The sequence below is a fragment of the Mya arenaria genome, chromosome 5, assembly GCF_026914265.1.
Source record: "Mya arenaria isolate MELC-2E11 chromosome 5, ASM2691426v1".
NCBI lineage: Eukaryota > Metazoa > Mollusca > Bivalvia > Myida > Myidae > Mya > Mya arenaria.
In genome coordinates this window covers 52,398,881-52,414,261 of record NC_069126.1, presented here as the reverse complement: position 1 = coordinate 52,414,261, position 15,381 = coordinate 52,398,881, and positions in this window count along the sequence as shown.

Below are 15,381 nucleotides of genomic sequence, written 5' to 3'. Positions count from 1 at the left end.
TTAAAGTTGCATTGTTCCTCTTATTGCTTTTATGTCTCTCTTCTGGTTCAGTTTTACAGCCTTCGCCTCACGTTCTTCCTTTGCAACGTAAAGAAACTTTATGTTCTGGAAATAACATATATCTGTCGGTGTCCATAGAAGTCCTGGAGATTTTGAATTATTGCTTTTCCAGTGTTAACAGCATCGTCTGCCATTCTCAAAGTTATTTCTCCGAGGTCGTCGCAATGTCCTTTCCCATGGCCGGACTCAAAATAATTTTATTTAGCGTCACAGCCATGGTCTTCCTTGTGGTTTGCAACCTCCAGGAAGATGCAATTATTCCTGTACTAGGAAGTAGGACTATCTGTCCAGTAGTAAATATATGGCACACCTGAGCAGATAAGCAGATAAGTCTTACTTACCTTAGGATATACACGATGAAGTTCAATACAGTATTGGAGGAATGAGCAAGGTCATCCGACACGTTTACAACACTCTTGTGTCAGTTGTTCCTGATAGTCGATTATAGACGACAAAAGGGTACAACGTTACATTTGTCATGTTCCAATATGATAATTAGATCTAAGTCAGTGCTTTGCATCTGTAATTTTCAGTATAATCTATTTGCACAATTACATTGTTTTCAGACAAGTTGTCTTTCAAACGTCTGATATCCTCGTGCTGTACTCTAACGCGTTTTACATGAGCTTCAAAATATTTTGTTTGTGCTTCTGTATAAACTAAGAAGTCTTTCTTTGTCATCTATTGATCCACTATCCTCATAACCATTTTCTTCTTTCCCTTTTCTTCAACTTCAATGTGTATCTTTAATGAAGCTTTCCTCAGTGTCAAGCATATTTTCTGCATGCACTGATACTTTAACATTCTCATTTCTGGCCAATTTCAATGTGAGAGACATGTTCTGATGTCGAGTACCCAGACATGTCAATCTGCTAATAAATGAAGCTAGCAATATGTTTTTTGGTCGAATTCGACATAATGAGGCAAGCGTCAGTTTGATCGTTGGGTTTTCCGCCAGAAACTTTTGGTGCACATTCGACATGTAATATGTCAGGTCTCGTGTTTGTTTCTTCTCATTATACTCCTTTTAAACATCTTTCTTCCCAGGCATCATTGGACTATTGTCGTCTCTTTCCATAAAATAAATGATTGCTTTGCATTTAGTCGAAACACGACCTAATTTGTTTCTGCATATTCCGGTTCGATTACTCGCCATCTTCACACATCAGTACTTCTTTAGAATTTTACCATCGGCGTTTCTGTACCTGCTCTCTCGCAATATCCACTTCTTTAAAAAGGCCATTGTTAAACAACAGTTATTTTCTTACTGTCTTGGATTGAGTTTTTTTATGTCTTACTCATACTTGCATGTCTGTCTTTGATCTTGGAGTGAATTGATCACCATGAACCTCTTTCAAGATCTTTGTATGTCTTCAATCTGTTTCTTTACTTTGTTTGAAGGTTCTCGTATTTCTATTTCTCTGAAGGATTTCATCTTTTATGGTATTAATTCAGGTTGTTTTGCATTCTAACTCGTGACCCACGAGCACGTGCAGGAAAGTTCATTTGTACTACAAATCGACTAGGTCCTGCTTGATGTGTCTCTATAGAAGATGAGCTATCCTACCTGCTAGTACTTAGACCGTCATGTTCAGCACCATTGTTGTTTACCCCTGCTCGTTCCAGCGCCTTCTTCTTCTCTCTGTACTCAGAACTTTAAAATACTTTGTTCTGCGACATCAGACTTCAACATAAGAAAACAATGTTGAATTATTAATTTAACAAAAATATACAATAGCTATAAGATCATTTAACAGTGGTTAAACCAGACTAAATTCTCTAAAGTTTCTAAAATGACCATCTTATTAACATAAACAATATTTCGATTAACATGACGTTAAACGGTGTAATACAAATATTTTAAATACTTTTACCAGTATTCTTGTATATGCACTTCCATGGAAAGTTTAAAAGCGGTACAAATGAAGATTTCAAAACCATTTTGATAACAGATGTTTATGAGCACAATTAAAAATAGCCAATAGGTGTATATAAATAAACCTATCTTCGCAACAGCAAACAATATCGTGTTAAACACTTGTTTGACACTAAAAACATAAGCCTCGGCCATATTTCCCGCTCGAATGTCGAAAGCATGAATCGTCATGATCGTACAAAAATAACTACACCTATTTATTTATGTTTTAGTAACGAACATTTCAAAATAGTGTATGCTTTAAAGAGAATTGAAAGTTCCGCCATGTTAACTTTTGAATATATAAAATATTAAGCACAAGGCTAAGCGTCAGCGAGTTAAAAAGAGAGTGTAAACTGTATATTTATGTAAAGTCCGATAACGAACATATCAGTTTTTGGATTTTTTCAGTCACCATTGTGTGACAACAACCTTTGAATAACTGATGTATTGCATATGATTTGAACGATGTTAATTTAAGTTAAATGTGTGTAAAGTGTAAATCTTTCATAGCCTCATCCTAAAATTATTTACCCTTCTTAAATTATATTAACGAACATGTCACTGAATATGGCAACATTGTTTTTTTTCTACATTCAAAAGGCAACATAAGACATCCGCCTTGGCTTACTGACGTTATAACCGAGGTTTGTTCAAATTCGTGCCGTATGGTTTGAGTCAAAAGTTCTTTTTCTGCCAGTTGTAATGTATGAACCATTACAATAACGTCACCCACAAACTTCGTGATTAAGGTTATACGTTATTATCTAGCGTAAAAGTGCTCGTATGTACTAATGTTCGGTTAAATTGTAATACCCAAACAAAATTTGGCTTATGTTCATCTGAACCCGGCAAATCACATTGAGCAATTAAACAATTTGTCTCGTGACAGATGCATGTTTATTCACTGGCGATAAGTAAAATCGATTAATTTTGTTTGAACTTAAATGCAAATTTCCCTATACACACTTATGCGTTTCATAGATTAGCAAAGTCACCCCAATGGTTGATATTTGGAAAAAGTGGAAAAAAATGTTAATAATTTTACATGAAGACCAAACATTGTGAGCTTCAGGAAGCCTTTACTAGTTATATTGTTAGAAAAAAAACCTTTTCCCTTTTACAATTTTTTTTTTTTTGCTCAGAACAATTATTTTGGTGTAAATTTAAGATTGTGAATAACTCAGCAGTTAAATGTATTTCTATTCACATACAAACAATCCGTATTAGGGTCATGGTACATGCCATTGTTTTAGAGCATGGAGCAACCATGAGTGATTTACGATGCATTTATTCACACAGTCTAAATAGAACGGTTGTGCCTATTTTACTTATTATGTACGGGTATTGGAGTTAATGGGTTAAATGATAAATAAAACACTCAGACCTTTACCTTGCATCGGACGGTTAAAAAACAGTCCATTTAAATTAGATCGTAAAATATAATTATTGTAGATTGAGATTTTTTTCTAATCCAACTCCTGAAATGGATTTTTTTAATTCCTGCTGTTGGAGTCTTTTCTGCCATCAAAAATCATTTTAAAAATAAAAGTCTAATTGTCGGGGGAGGGGATCAGCGGGCCTTTTCAAATGAATAATTTCCATCCATCCAGATTCATTGACTATCTAAAGAGTTAAATCCAATATATAGACCTGCCATGATAGTATAAATTTAATGCCTAATTTTTTTCCAGAACCTATGTTTGCTTCAAATTTCATTTCAAAAACTTGCATACAGTAGAACACTCCAACCGACACCCAAGCATTGGTATTTTAATGATCTACTCATGTAGTTCAACCAAGTAATTCAATTTAACTTTAAAGTTTTGACATTTATTTCATTTATTTTAATTTAAAAAAAGATTTAGTTTGGCTTAAACTATGGCAATTTCTCATGAAACTTTCTACGTGTTCCAATAAAAATGCTCCACTTAAATTATTGTAAGGATAGGATCAGTTTCTTTTCAAGTGTTAAATATTAGTCAACATGAATTTCAGAGAAGCAAGCGGATCTTGCGTCCATCATTTTGAACTGATTTTTTGGATGCAGTTCATAAAAACACCAATTGAAGACATTTGCGGTTAGATGGGAATAAAATAAATTCCATGCAGTGTGTAAACATTAATTTGATTAAGTAGCTAGATAATAGCTTATTTATTACAAGTTAAATACATTTGTTCTGATCTAAATCCCGCTTATAATTTTTAGCAATTGACGGTTTTGGCTGAGTCATAGTAACAGCACCTTTAGCTTTAATAAATGAGATTGTAAACGAGAGCTTCGGCACAAGGGTATAGTTTAAATCAAGGAATTTGCGGATGGCGTTTTGTTTTGTACTATTTTGGCAAGACACGTATTTATCATATGATTTCCAATGGTTTATAGAGATTTATCAGTGAAATAAAATTAATATATCACTGTTTGAATTAGAGGAAATATAAAATTGATATTATTTACTGTTTTGAAATTTTACCCCGCTCTCTGTTCTAAGTTATACGTCAGCGCATAGGGCTTGGACACTATTTTTACGACGGCATTTCCAAAAAGTACGTGGCGCACGCATACGAATTGGTGCGTTCCTCAAAGAAAAAAAAACGACCTTTAACTCCAATTTTTGGCATATAATAAAATAAAAAAAATGTTTGATTCAGTGTATGATTGCAACATAATTTTCCTCGTGAACACCAAAATCGAATATTTAACTTCCCGTGGCTACGCTACTCCTGAAATATATCTTTTGGTGCTCATTTGGTTAAATATATAACGATCTTACACTGAAGCAAGCGATTATCCTCTATATAATTAGCAGTTTAATTGAATAGATATGATTCATCCGCGCAGTAGTTATAGACAGGTAACGCCCATTCCTTGTGATAGCGTTCGGATATGGATTTCATGTGAAGACGAAAACAGAGAACATTCTCAAACATGATTCAATTTAAGTTGCCAAAGACAACATGTACATTTATGGTATATGTCATATGTTGTTTCTGGTTTTAACCATCACTTATTGTTTAGTATTAAACTTTTGGTTTTTCATTGGTCAGAAAATAATCAATTTAGTTGAAAAAATAGTTGCTTTACTGGCAATATTTCAGCGATTCATACACTTATTTTTCATTTTGTTTTCATGATATGAAGGGTTTATTTTGTATTTAAATTTGTTAAGGTAAACGTGACATTTTCTCCTAATTTCGTAAAACAATCTGCTTAAATATGTTTAATCCTTGATGTGTTTAAACACAAATTGACCTCATGAACATACAACAAATTATGATGACATCTTATCTGATATGGTTTCACTATTTAAAAAAGCAATATTTGTTAAAGTACCGGTATAGAGTTTATCTAATGACTCCTACTTGATATGATCTTAATATGCGTTCTACTTTGAATACAACCTACATTTTCAGCCAATAACATGACAGATAGCCAGTCATTAATAACTAGGCACTTGACCTTATGGGCATACAACAAATCATGATGTCATATTACCAGATATTATGTCACTATTTAAAGTGTATATGTAATGATTCTTACTGGATATCATCTTGTTATATGCATTATGTCACTATTTAAAGTGTTTATGTAATGATTCTTACTGGATATCATCTTGTTATGCGTTCTGCTTTTAGTACAAAATCCATTTAAGCAATTGAAATTACTGATAGGCAATCATTAAGTACTTGGCTTATTCATTAAGAATTTAAAATAGCGTGTGAAATAGCATATTGCTTTGGGTATTCGGCTCATCAAAAGTGCAGGTTAAAAAAATTGGTAGTTATGTTATTTCACCGAAAAAAAGGATATGCTATCCTATGATATCCTATCTGTGTTGCATTAGGTTATTTACTTTTTTCCTTTCAAAATGCATTCAAATTAATAGAAGCTTTAAAGCTTACTTAATGTTTCATATGTCAAAATGTTTGTTGATTCACATTTAACTCGTTAAATAAATGTTTACATGATTTTCAGAAAAATCAAAGGATCTTGTTGCTCTGAAGAAAATTTCATAAATGGACACTGTTGTAATTTATTATGGTAAGAAAAATATAAATTTAATGAATGATTATTACCTTGCAACTTGTACACCTTAGTCAAAATTATATTTGACAATAATTTGTAGTTGCAAAATAGCATAGTACTGGTACTAAAAGGTTTAAGAGATCAGATATTAGTATGTTATATATAATGAAGTTTTAACAGTCAGCCCATCTGATATAGTCAATATTACAAACGGTATTTCCCTAACAAACCTAAAAGCCAATTCGCTGCATTAATGGTTTAATTATAATTAATGTAAATAAAAACATGAATAGTTTGAAAAAGAAAAGCAATTGTTTATGTTCTCAGTTCTGTAGACTGGATGATCATACTTTTGTAAATAGAACAAAAGTCCTTTTTGACGATATGTTAAGCTTTGGTTGATAAACATACCTAGTTTGTTTATATAGTAGATATGCACTTTGTTATTTTTGTGCTGTTGTTCCATGTTTGTAATCTTTTTGTTTTTGTGTTCTTTGTCTATAGCGTTTACCCTATGCCATTAAACGAGGTTTATGTTTAAACTTTTGGTTACTGAGCTTGTTTCTGCAGTTTTTCATATACATTTTGAGACAAAATGCTAATAAAAAGTATGTCAACCAGCAGACATGGCAACCAGTCATATAGTTCTTTAGTTGCAAGTACACGTGAAAAGTTACTATGTTTAAAACAGAGTGCGGGTCTTTGAGCTTTTTATAATTATGCGTAATATATTGTGTAAAACCATTGTATAGGGCATTTGAAGTTATTATTATCTGTGTAAAACTATGGATATTGGAAGTAATTGTATACTGTGTAAAACCATTGCATTGCGTATTTGTCAGGGGGTGTGTAATGATGTGTAATAACGAAGGTCTTTGACGAACCAATCTTTTTTTAATAAAAGCATACTTTTATATCAAATTGAAGTCAGCATTCATTTGTTTTTCCAGAGTTATCTTATAACTAGAGTAAATATCTCCATTGCGTTAACAATTATGAAGTATATTAGGACTCACGTCATTTTGTGGTATTCAAATAATGCAATATTTTGTTGTAGGTCCTTTTAAAGAATTTTTCTAAAGAATTTGAAATATGCAGTGCACTCATTTATTTGGAGTGTTTAAATAGCTGATAATTTTATTTATTTATTTTTATTTTATTTTTTTTTGGGGGGGGGGGAGGTGAGGGGGGCTTATGATACTATACTAAGGCAGCTGCTGACCTCTTTTCAGTGTTTCTAAACACCATTTGAGAAATGGGTACCCTTCATGTCATTTGAAATATTTGAAAAATGAGTATTATTCACATATTTTGAAATATTTAAGAAATGGGTATTCTTAATATCATTTGAAAGCTTCCTTTTTTCCGAAGAATTGAATGCATGCTAATGATTGTTTTTGGTTTAAAATATTAATCTTCAATACATATTGTCTTCAGGTAACATGTACACGAGTTGGTGGATGCAACACAACCTGTTTCCTACATAATGAAGATTAAAAACGAGCGTTTCCCCACCGATGATGATAATTTATGCAAATGTTTCTGAGAATTTCACAAATCTTAAAAAGACTCACGCACAGACTTTGTTTTAGCAATATTTGTTTCCAACTTCGTTCAAACTGTGTTTTTTTCTTTAATTTATGAAGAAAACCCATCAAGCACTGACATATCAATTTAACAGATTTTGGTGAATCAAAACCTTAAATAGTGAAATAGTGTTACTAACACTTTTTCAACCATTTCTTAAGATAATGATTATCAACAAATCTCTTTAAAATGACACTGTCAACAAGAAATCAAACAGGAAAGGCTATTATTTAATGACATCTATAAAAATTCTGTACGTATTTTAGTTATGCCTTTGCTTAACACTCAAGCATACCTTGTTACTGATTTTTTGTTTTTAAATTTAATTTTAGTTTCATCCCACAAGATACGTTATAACTAAATGCTAGGAGTAAATACAGGAGTACAACATGTGGTCCAGGATGCCCTCTTTATATCTAAGATTGAGAAAAATACTGCCGATTGATATTTTGTTTTTAAATGTCTGCCTGATGCACACAATTTGAAACTGTCATACCTTAAATTCAGTCCAAAACCGGCACACAGAGAACAATATAATAAAATTTCAGAGATTTAATATTTTTGCTGGATCAGAACTTGGCTGTATTCCGAAAAACAAAGGTGCTAAAAAGTGAATAAATCTCATGAGGAGAAACGCGACATACCTTTTTATTGTTTAAATAAATTGGGTTTTAACTGAATTTAAGGAAATGTATTGTTGTCATATTCGCGAAACCCCAAAAAAGGATTTTTCCAATCCGAAGTGTTGGCTGTTTGCATTGAAATAAGAAGGGAAATAAATTAGTAGTGTATAACCACAAGCAGACTGGCGTACTACCGTTAAGGTAGATCTTTATCGTCTAAGCGAATGTTCAAAAGAACTATTTTCTGTTGGTCATATATTGAAGCCCTACAAATAATTAATAAGAACACATGGCGTTTCCTTACCTATTTAGGGGTAAAAGCATTTCTGTATTGAAAAATAACACGTGTTTAGTCAAACATAGCAGTACTCTGTAATACTGTACATGGCTATGGTGTTCCCTTTAAAAGGCGTTACGGCTCAGGAATAACCCAATTACAATTAAACCAAACCCAAACAATATCTTTTACATGTCGAACATTGAAACCATTTTTACACTAGTCATCCCGTTTGTTAACTACAGCCGAGTATCGTTCTAAAAGATACTATTTGTTATCTGTAAATCAGTTTTTATGATGATGAGCTTGTAATGCTTACGTAAATCTGTTTAATTTGTTCTGTTCTGTTCTTTTTTATCTCGCTCAATCAATCAAAAATCCATTTCAAACTGCAGAATACATTTCCAAATGTAGTAGGTCATTTTCAACCGAAAAATGGCCTATTAGTAAAATAAATTTAGTTGGCACGCCCCCCCCCTCCACACGCACGCACGCACGCACGCACGCACGCACGCACGCACGCACGCACGCACACACACAGCCCCCTAAATCTTCCAAGTCAATGTCAAAGAGTGGAAGTTAAACGGAACGCTCAAAAAGCACCATTTCGGTGAAATTATTAAAAACCAATCGACACTTAAACTGTTTGAATTTTGGTTCGATGGGAGAGACGAATGTCAAAAAAGTGTGCCATAAATTTGCGCCCTCTTCGACGTCAACTCCTTGATCCGCCATTAACCCACTACCGTCAATTTACTGTCAATGTATAACTTCGTATCGTGTTTTCGTATTTTAGTTGTGTTGACTTAGAGCTGTATCCATTCATGCTGTAATCAATGAAAACAAATATCACACTATTTTGCCAAACTAGAGAAAAAGCCCGCTGGAGGAAAAGCTATTAACAAATTTAAAGTAGAGAATGTAACAATAACAGGAATAAAATAATATTTTGAACTTATAAAAAAAGAAAATAAAACTACAAAAATGAATTCTGATATTAATCAACCTAACACTGACGAAATGAAACCATCACTAGACCACCCTTATGGTAAATCGTACATTCAAATTGTTTTCAACCAGCTCCGAATGAAAAGTAGCTGTTAAGGATATGCAAAATATTAAAAATCGAGAATCTGTCGGATTTCCTGCAGACATTAGTAATCTCTTTTGAAAAGATATACACTAATATCTCGCATTCAGAGTATGACAGTTTATATTGAACAACCTTTTGACATGAGAAAGACATTCGACAGGGCTGCCCGCTTTCTACGACATATTATCTGCTTACAAACTATATTACACTCAGCTGATACATTACAATAATTCAGATCACGGTCCCAATTATAAAACAATCTATATTTGCAAGTGATTTTACATTTTTTTTATTATGGCAAAACATTACTTTGAAACTCTTGTAAAGACCATTGAAATGTTCCCAAAATGCTCTGGCCTAAACCAGACTACAAACAACTCAATTCAGACTACATATTGTATAAACTGTAAGTACGAATTTGTACCTATATGTCAAAAACCCTCCTTTAGCTAGTAAAATACAAACTGACATGCAAACTGACGAATTCATCATGGAAAGGAACTTGAAATATCTCCAATTCCATTGTTAACGACACCCCTTTTCTGCTATGAGAAATATATTAATGACGTCCGCCGGGAATCTGCGTCGGCGTGGAATCATTTATGGCAATCAGAATGTTTAACTTTTTTAATTACCCCCTTTTTGAAAAGGGTATTATTTACGCAGCTACCCGTGGGCGCCCCTCATGCAAAATTATAGCTGGTAATTTTCTATTTCCGGTTTGTTGAAAAAGAGTTCTCTGATATTCTTTTTATAGTTTATTATACGCTCGTTTTTTAGTGCAAATATTTTAAGGTACTGTCAATGAATCAATGAAGTTTTAAAGATCCATGTTTCGAAAAATAACGAAAACACTTTTATTTAAAGCGTGGTATGAAAACATAACCAAATTACTACGCCGCCATTAATTGAATAAAAATTTGAAATGTCAAATGTGTTGGCAAAGCAATTGCAGATAATCATTGGATATAATTGCATACAATTTAAACGTACAATTACAATCAAATAAAACAAAAAGATCAAATGGGTTGGGCTACAAGTTATTACAACATTAGTTTCAGCCCTTCCCAGGCGTCAATATTGCGTCAATGTCGTTTAAATCTATGATTAAACGTAACTAGAAAAATGAGAAAACTTTAATTACTTTTGAAAAAAAAAGAATTGGTTACCACCAAAAGAAAATACAATATTATAACATCCCAGACCGTTTATATCGTGAGTGAGGGTTATATCAAAAGAAACGTTTCGTTAATTTTATGTACTTGAGAACTTTAAGAAAAAGCACACTGTTTCATCGACTGTGTTATCTTCTATCCCGAACAATAATTTAGATGTACTTAAAGGATGAAATATTCGAGTATTTCGAAAAAATAACACGCGTTCTTCGTCGTATCTACTACATTTAAAGAAATAATGTTCTGCATCTTTTGTGCCTTGTCCACTGTCACAAATAGGATTATCACGAAGAAAATTTATGTGGAGATGTGCATTAAGGTTGCTACAAGCATTTCAGACTTTTGTATGGTGTATATTTGAAAGTCAATCCCCAACAAGATAATATTTCGGAACAAATGAGGCTTTGTTTGTATCTTTTAAACGTGCCTTAAATTCATTAAACGTGTTACTGTTACGAAGGCGAACATCAAGCCGGTTCCACTAATCTATGGAAGATGGGATTGTTGATTTCGAGTAAATACTTAAACGTCTAGGTATGGTGACATAATTATATCTGTTTCAAAGCGGATAATTGGTTGTTTGTTCAATTGTCTGTGGTATTTGTTCGCGAAGATACTGTGGCAAGCTACCGAACGTTTGACGATATATGAAATTTAAATTTTGCATTTCCCTGCTCACTTCGTGGATACCAACCGATTTCAATTAAAAGTCTATGATGAGAAACTGATCGGGTTAACCCAGTTACAATTCTAGCCGCTTCGTATTGCATTTTTTCTAAACATTCCTCCCTGTAGACGGCACAATTATCCCAAACTAAAGATGAATATTTAAGCAAAGGTCGCATAAACAAGATAAACAAAGTTCAACAAGTTGCCCTCGAACACGATATTTTGTAGAATCTGATTGCACAGCGTAAAAAACTTCTGTCTTTAGGGGATCGAACTGTACAAGCCATTGTTTTGCCAAATTTGAAATCTTTTAAAGATCACTCTTTAATGTAGATTCAATATCTAGCTGGTAATAGCTGGTATCTGACGTAGAAACGGCTGGAGAACTATCGTCTGCAAAGAGTCGCGTTGTATTAACAAGGGAGTCGGCAATATCGTAAACATAAATAAGAAAAAGCATCGGACAATGTTCTGTTTTGATCAAGGGGAAGTAACTACTTTACAATGAATTTTTTAAAGTAGTTATGAAAGTTGATTTTTCACTCCTTGTTTTGAAGTGAAAATATCAAATTGATATTTTCACTGTAGGTATTTCACTGATAAATCTCCATATTTCATTAAAAAACATGAAAAAACGTGAAAGAAAGAGTTGTTCGTTGCATTATTGCTTTTTATTCAAATATTTCGGGAAATAATGTAAACAAATTGAAAACAATATGGTTTGTTGCCGTTTTCCTTCCACCGGTAGGTTTGGGAACCATATCCATTTGTAGGTTAGGGGACTATATTCTTGAAGACTTTAAAACACTTGTAGGTTTGGGGACCATAATCTGGGAGACCGAAAATCACTTGTAGGGAAGGGGAGCATATTATTGAAGATCGTATACAACTTGTAAGTATGGGAAACATATCATTGCAGACCGAAAACTGCTTATAGGTTTTGGGTCAATATCCTTAAAGCTCGAATGCAACTTGTGTGTAGAAAGACCATAATAACCCTTTAGTCAGACGACCACTTGTAGGTTTGGGGACCATACCTCTGAAGACCGACAACAACTTTTAGGTATGGCGGCCATATTATTGAAGACCGACGACCAAATGTAGATATGGGGACCATATCTATGAAGACCGACAACCACTTGCATTTATGGCGACCATACCATTGAAGACCGACAACCACGTACAGATATAGGGACCATTTCGTTGAAGACCGACAACAGCTTGTACTTATGATGACCATATCCTAGACGACCGACAACCACTTGTAGGTATAGACGAGATCATATCCATGAAGATCGAAAACCACTTGCAGGTAAGGGGACCATACCATTGAAGACCGACAACACTTTGTAGGTATAAGGACCACATTCTTGAAGACAGACAACTTATAATATGTCTAGGGTCAATATTATTGAAAATTGAAAACCTTTGTAGGGATTGAATCCATCTCCTTGAGGGCCGAAAACAACTTGCAGGTATGGTGACCATAATTTGAAGACCGACAACCACTTGCAGGTTTTTGACAATTTCGTTGAAATAATCCGAGTACAACTTGCATGTATGACCATATAGCTGAAGACCGACAACCACTTGCAGGATTGGTGACGATTTCTTTGAAGTCCGAGTATCACTTGCTGGTATGAGAACCATATCTGAAAGACCGAAAACCACTTGCAGGTTTGGTGTCAATTTCTTCGAAGACCGAGTACAACTTGCAGATATGAGGAACATATCCTTGAAGACCGACAGCCACTTGCAGGCTTGGTGACAATTTCTTTGAAGTCCGAATACTACTTGCAGTTATGAGGAACAAATCTTTGATGACGACAACCAGTTACAGATTTGTGGACCATATCCTTCAAGACCGAACACTACTTGTAGGTATTAGGAACAAATATTTGAACACAAAAAACTCCCGAAGGTATGGGGACCATATCCTTGAAGACCGACAACCACTTGCAGTTTTGGGAACAATATCCTTGAAGACTGGAACCAATTGTAAGTATATGGACTATTTTCTACAAGGCCGACAACCATTATAGGTGTGGGGACCATATCCTTGAAGGCTGAAAACCAATTGTAGATATGGGGCTCATATCTTTAAAGAACAATAATTTCTAGCAGGTTTGGGGACCATATCATTGAAGTCCGACGGCCACTTGTAGGTATAGGGGTCATATCCTTAAAGATAAACTATTAATCCCAAATAAGATTTACCACAATTAATAACATTGTTTCAATATTCCAATAGGATGAACAAATGTGGAAAACAATTGTTCTCATGAAGGATACCGAGTTTAATTCGACAGAAATGAGCATAAAGCACGGTATTTCTTATTTCTACCTTATAAAACTATAGTACACCACAGTTAATCTTTTCACCAAATATTTAATATTTTTGCGCTTTCTGCTATTAAATACACTGTTACAATCTTGTTGTCAGTAAGTAATATTTTCCATAAATGCATTATTTAGTAAGGTTTATCTGTCAAAATTAATGTTTGTTATACATGTGTATGTATTAATTTTGAATAGGAGTGTCAATTTAAAGACCGACAACCATTTGTTTGTAATGGGACCATGTCCTTCAAGACCGACAGCCACTTGCATATTTGGAGACATTTTCTTTTAAGACCGACAACCACTTGCAGGTATGGAGATCATATTTTTGAAGACCGACAACCGCGTGCAGATTTGAGATCATATCTGTGAAGACAGGCAAACACTTTTAGGTTTTGGGACTTTATCCTTGACGACCGACATCCATAATAAAGTATAAGGACCATCTCATTGAAGATAGAACATAAGTAGTATGAAGGGATGAGGACCATACCATTGAAGACCAAAAACCACTTGTAGGTATGGGGACCATATCCCTTAATACCAAACTCCACTTGTTGGTATGGGGACCATATCGTTAAAGCCTGACAGCCACTTGTAGGTATTGAAACCATATCCTTAAAGACCGACAACTTCTCTGATGTTTGAGAACACCTATTCTAAAGACCCACAGCCACTTGCATGTTTGGGGACAATTTCTTTAAAGACCGACAGCCATTTTCAGGTATGACAATTTTAACATTGAAGACCGAAATTTACTTTATGCTTGGGGACCATATGCTTAAAGACCAAAAACCGCCGGAAGGGGACCATATCTTTGAAAACCGACAATCACTCGGTATATTGGGTCGATATCATTTAAGACCAAAAAACACTTATAGGTTTTCGGATCATATCCTAGAAGATCAACTACAACTTGTGGGTATGGGAATCTTTTAAGACCGACAACTACTTGTAGGTATGGGGACTATCTCCTTGAAGACTGACAGCCACTTGTATGTATGGGGACTATATCCTTGAAGACTGACAGCCACTTGTAGGTATGGGGACTATATCCTTGAAGACTGACAACCACAAGTAAGTATTAGACCATATCCTTGAAGACTGACAACCACTTGTAGGTCAAATGACCATATATTTGAAGACCGACAACCACTTGCATGCATGGGGACCATATCTTTGAAGATCGAAAACAACTTGTAGGTATAGGGACAATGTGCTTGAAGACCAAAAACCAATTGCAGGTATGGGATCATATCCTAAGCCCGGCAACAACTTGACAGTTTTGGGACGATATCCTTAAATACTGACAACCACTGATAGGTATGCGGTAAATATCAAAGTAGACAAAAAAACAACACTTGTTGGTTTGGCGGCCATATCTTTGACGACCGGAAACCACTAGTAGGTATGGGGGACCATAATGTTGAAGGTTGACAACCGCTTGTAGGAAAGGGGACCATATCACTGAAGACCGAAAACCACTTGTAGGTTTGGGGACCATGTCCTTAAATATGGAGAGCCACTTGTAAGTAATGCGGACCATATCATTAAAGACGAACATGTACTTGTTACGGACCATATCCTTGAAGACCGAACACTACTTGCATGTGAG